The 5,614-nt window shown below is 48.2% G+C and overlaps 2 pseudogenes; both read left to right on the forward strand.

The window, feature by feature from the left end:
* The first annotated feature begins 277 nt into the window (after window positions 1-277).
* LOC137166190 (olfactory receptor 14A16-like) lies at window positions 278-873 on the forward strand (annotated as a pseudogene).
* A 3,567-nt stretch (window positions 874-4,440) lies between these two features.
* Window positions 4,441-5,375, forward strand: LOC137165814 (olfactory receptor 14A16-like; annotated as a pseudogene).
* The last annotated feature ends 239 nt before the right edge of the window (window positions 5,376-5,614 follow it).

Raw genomic sequence — 5,614 nt, forward strand, 5'->3', positions numbered from 1 at the left:
ATATTGCACTTTGTGGTGTTTCTAGTGCTTTACCTGGCAGCTTTGATGGGGAACCTTCATCACAGCTTTAGCCCTTGACCACCACCTTCACAACCCCATGTACTTCTTCCTGATCAATCTGTCCATCCTAGAAATTGGCTCCATCTCTGTCACCGTCCCCAAATCCATGGCCAGTTCCCTCATGAACACCAGGTCCATTTCTTATGATGGATGTGTCACCCAAGTCTTTTTCTTCCTCTTCTTCTTGATGGGAACATATTTTTTCCTTCTCACTGTCATGGCGTACGGTCGCTACATCGCCATCTGCCAGGCACTGCACTACGAGAGAGTGATGAACAGGGGAGCTTGTGTCCAAATGGCAGCCGGGGCCTGGGCCTGGGCCAGCGGTGTTCTCTATGCTGCCCTGCACACCGGGAACACATTTGCAGTATCCTTCTGCAGAGATAACAAGGTGGATCAGTTCTTCTGTGACATTCCCCAGCTACTCAAGCTCACCTGCTCTGACTCCTACCTCACTGAAACGGGGTCATTCTCTTTATTGTGGGCTTATTGATACGCTGCTTTGTTTTTATAATTGTGTCGTACGGTCAGATCATCAGCACGGTGCTGAGAATCCCCTCAGAGCAGGGCAGGCACAAAGCCTTCTCCACCTGCCTGCCTCACCTCACTGTGCTCTCCTTGCTAGTTTGCACTGCTTCGTTTGCCTACCTGAAACCCCTCTCCAGCTCAACGTCACGGCTGGATCTCATGGTGGCAGATTTCTATTCCGTGCTGCCTCCAGTGATGAATCCCATCATCTATAGCATGAGAAACAAGGAGATCAAAGCTTCCCTGTGGAAACTTACAGGGTGGCGGTTATCCACTAAGGATTAAAGGTCCGTCTTCCTCCTCTGACTGTGATTTCATTCTGTGTCTGTATAGAAATGTAATCAATAGGTGACATTAGTGTCTCTGTGAGAACATGTTTTGCACTCCTTACATGCAAAGGGGTATTTACACTGACAAAACTGCAGACAAACTCAAGTCAATGGAGTTACTGTAGATTTACACAATTGTAAGTAAAATCAGAATCTATTTATCTATCTCCATGTCTAACTTAGGTTTTTGTACTGCCACCCATTCCCAGGCTATCTGAACATCTTCCACATAAAATCAGTAGCCAGATCAAAGTCTAGTGGACTACGTGAGATCTCTGGGTCTTCTCCTTTTGGGTGTATAACCTCTTCTTGAGGTATGATGGCTGTTGGTTTAGTGTTTGCTCATGTAACTCAGTGGGATATGACGGTATGAAATGTCATATCTGTGGATTTATTGGCAAGCTGACGGGACAAGTCCACTCTTTCTCAATGGCAGCGTGTTGTGCTGTATTCCAGACAGCTGCCCTGCCTGGGACAGGTGTTTGACACCTTGCTGAAGGACCACCATTGACAGCCGTCAAAACTAGTCTTTGGGGTCATTGATTTGTATGGTCTCTAAATGATTTCCCTTCCCCCCTCCAGGGAAAATAATCCGATAACAGATAGAACATCACAGTTTGAACCCATGTCACAGAGACAGGGGCCTGGTGAACAGGGCGTTTTTGCTCTGTGCAGGGAGGGTCTGAGTGTAAGGGGACTGTTGGCGCCTTACTGAAATTTCGTGGGTCGACTTAGTGGGCCATCTCTCAGTACCAAAGGACAGGGGAAGGGAGGGTGGGAAATCAGGGCCCTGAGATGGACAGCCCCCAGGGCCAGTGCATAAAGGCCAATGTTCCAGATTATCCTGATTGACAGGGTGGGCAGGCCAATGTGGAGGGGGGGCATCCTCTGTGTGAGCTGGAGCTGCCTGCAGAGAACGGGGCCAAGCGGAGAACAAAGCAGCACCTGAGACACGGGAGCCAGCGGCTGGAAGGTCAGAAAAGAAGCCCAGGGAGCTGAGCTAAGCAGACCCACAGCAGCAGAACCAGAGGGGCCCGAGGTGCAGCTCTGAGAGCCAAGATGAGCTGAGCCACATTGAAGCAGGGCGGGGCTGCAGTTGGGACTGGAGCCGTCTGGAGCCGGGTTCCTAACTCCCATTGAATGTCCATGGTACTTAGCTACGTGGCTCATTTAGGAGCTTTGATAAATCCCAGTGCATCCCTGTCTCCATCTTTAGGTGCCCAAATCCCTTGGTAATCCTGACCCACTGAAAGCACAGAAGCTGGAGTCAGGAAATCCTAGGGCCTGTGCTAGGCAGGGGGTCAGACTAGAGGAGCAGAATAGCCCCTTTTGGCTTTAAAATTAATGAGTCTATGAAGTTTTGCCTCTGGGCCTCTGCTTCTGAGCTGTTCAGGTCTCTCAGGAGTGAGTCCCACAAGCCCTTAGGAAATAGACATGGGCAAATCACCTTCCTGCAGCATCGCTCCTTTAATGCCAGTGACGCTCAAAGCCAGCTACACACTGCTCAGCTGCAGAGAGCAACCGGGCTGAGTCTAGTTCTGTCTTTGGCTTCTACATAGCTTGATAGATAGATAACGACTGAAGAATCCTGGAGGTGGACGACTGAATCCATCACTTTTTGGGGAAAAATCCACAGCGGTCAGTACAGTAAGTGTGCTATTTCAATTAAATATGTGTGGGGGTTAAGATACAAGGGAAATTTAAAGAACACAGATCAGATTTCCTGTCAGAACTCATTTAAGCATTTTGCTATTAAGTTACTCAAACAAACAGAGATAGTCAGAAGAAAAAAACCTCCTCCTGTAGAAAATGTGGATTTTTCATCAGAAAGCCCCAACCCATTTTTTTTCAGCTTTAGGCAGCTGAAAGCATCCAGGTGAAATTTGTAGATTTTAAATGAAAACCAAACACGATTGCTTTTTGAGTATTCCGCTTTCCAACACAAGAACAGATTTTCAAGGAAAGCAGATACATTGTGTGAAAAATGTTGGTTTGCTAAAAACCCAATTTTCCATCCAAAAGAGCAACCAATCAACCAAACACCCAAAATTCAACTGAAATTGTCCAATAAAATTTAAACTTTAAACAAGTGTGGGAAACTTTAACGTTGTCTAATAACCCTGTAACTGGAAACCCACTGATTCTGTTGCCTCTGCTTTGATTTCTGTAAAACAGTGTGAATGGCAAACCTGATACCCACAGGATGTTTTCCATGGATTAGGACTTTTGAACCCAGTTTCAGAGTTCAACCCAGCAGCCAAATCTATCTATCCTGACATGAAGCTTAGATAGACAAGGAGGAGGTCAATGGTGTTAGAAATAACCAAACAGGGTGTCCCTGGGGCGGACTGGGGAGACAGAACCCTTTATTGCCTGCTCGTTCCACCTCGACACCGCGAGTGAGCAACTAGGGGTTATTTTACAATCCTTTACCCATAACAGTATGTAAATGTATACATTTCCAGCAACTCCCCATAGATAACACGACTCTAACTCGAACTCACACAATTACCAGAAACAAGGTTTGCCCGTGCCATGACCCCGTTCCCTGTAGCTTAGGCCTGACCATTTGTCCAGCTTTAACTCTTCACTCTCCTACAAATGGGACTAGAAACCTCTTTGTCTAGCACCATATCCAGGCTCCATCACTGCTGGCAGCTGAGCACAACTATTGTAACTAGGTGCACAGAATAGACATATCATAAGGCACAGCCCATCCCCCAAAGATCTCAGAGTCCTAGTAGGCCAGGCAGAGGAGGGGAGAGAGGGAAGGAGAGTCCCAGGGAGGAAAAGTGACTGGCCCAAGGTCACACAACAGGTCAGTGGCAGAGCCAAGAACAGAACCCGGATCTCCTGACTGCCACTGACCCTCACTGCACACACAGAAAGTCACAAAGGGAAACAATACAACACAGCAGTAACTGAGCCGTGCTACTAACCCATCATGACATCGCTATGTAAACGTGGGTGGCCCTGGGGGGCCATAAATCAATGTGTGACTAGCTTACAGGCTGTCTATGTGGTGTTCGGGTAGAATCAATAAAGCAGAGCTGCCATGTAGGACACTGGGTGTGTCTATGTCGTATTTCCCCTGGCAATGGGGCTCAGGCTGTGCTGGTGTTTTAGAATTTCAGTTCCAGGCCCAAGCTTTGAGCCTGCTTTTGGTCACAATAGAGGGACTTTCTTTCTCTGTTAGGAATATAAGATTCAGCTTGTACGTTGTTCCATCTTCTGAACCAGCCAGGTCTTGGCTGAAACCTTCACAGGTGTGAACTGACCCAGCTTCCAAGACCTGTGCGGATTGACATCAGAGGGATAACGCACCGGACTAGTCATCTCATTCCCTGCAGCGAGGAGCCCTCACCGCCCCTGCTCAGTGGATGTCATCAGGGCTGTGCTCTGACAGTCACATCGTCAGTTATCATGGAGAGAGGAATCAGGGTCATTCCCTCGGTCACTCTAATCCTCACCGTCGCCCTTCTCCTTCCCTCCGCAGGCAGGACACAATGTGCTGAGGAAGAAAATGTCCAACGGAACCACCGAGACCGAGTTCCTGCTCCTGGGATTCTCTGAGGTGCGGGAGCTGCAGATTTTGCACGTTGTTGTGTTTCTAGTGATTTACCTGGCAGCCCTGATGGGGAACCTTCTTATTATCACAGCCATAGCCCTCGACCGCCACCTTCACACCCCCATGTACTTCTTCCTGATCAATTTGTCAATCCTAGACATTGGCGCCATCTCTGTCACCCTCCCCAAATCCACAGCCAATTCCCTCATGAACACCAGGTCCATTTCTTACGCTGGATGTGTCATGCAAGTCTTTTTCCTCCCCTTCTTGGTGGGAGCAGATTTTTTCCTTCTCACTGTCATGGCGTACGATCGCTACATCGCCATCTGCCAGCCGCTGCACTACGAGATGGTGATGAACAGGGGAGCTTGTGTCCAAATGGCAGCCGGGGTCCGGCCAGCGGTGTTCTCTATGCTGCCCTGCACACCGGGAACACATTCGCAGTATCCTTCTGCAGAGGCAACACAGTGGATCAGTTCTTCTGTGACATTCCCCAGCTACTCAAGCTCACCTGCTCTGACTCCTACCTCACTGAAACGGGGGTCATTCTCTTTAGTGTGGGCTTAGCCTCATGCTGCTTTGTTTTTATAACTGTGTCGTACGTTAAGATCATCAGCACGGTGCTGAGAATCCCCTCAGAGCAGGGCCAGCATAAAGCCTTCTCCACCTGCCTGCCTCACCTCACTGTGATCTCCTTGCTAGCTTGCACTGGTTGCTTTGCCTACCTGAAACCCCTCTCCAGCACGACGTCATGGCTGGATCTCGTAGTGGCTGTTTTCTATTCCGTGCTGCCTCCAGTGATGAATCCCATCATCTATAGCATGAGAAACAAGGAGATAAAAGCTTCCCTGCAGAAAATGACAGGGTGGTGGTTATCCACTAAAAATTAAAGGTCTATCTTTTTCCTTTGACTGTGATTTCATTCTGTGTCTGTATAGAAATGTAATCAATAGGTGACATTAGTGTCTCTGTGAGAACATGCTTTGCAATCTCTTTACATGCAAAGGGGCATTTACAGTGGCAAAAATACACACTGTAGGAGAGTAAAGAGTTAAAAGCTGGACAAATTGTCAGGCCTAAGTTACAGGGAACGGGGTCAAGGCAAGGGGAAACTTTGTTTCCGTTAATT

Source organism: Emydura macquarii, unplaced genomic scaffold (genome assembly GCF_026122565.2).
Source record: "Emydura macquarii macquarii isolate MOO-44397 ecotype Brisbane River unplaced genomic scaffold, CSIRO-AGI_Emac_v2 contig_52, whole genome shotgun sequence".
NCBI classification, from domain to species: domain Eukaryota; kingdom Metazoa; phylum Chordata; order Testudines; family Chelidae; genus Emydura; species Emydura macquarii.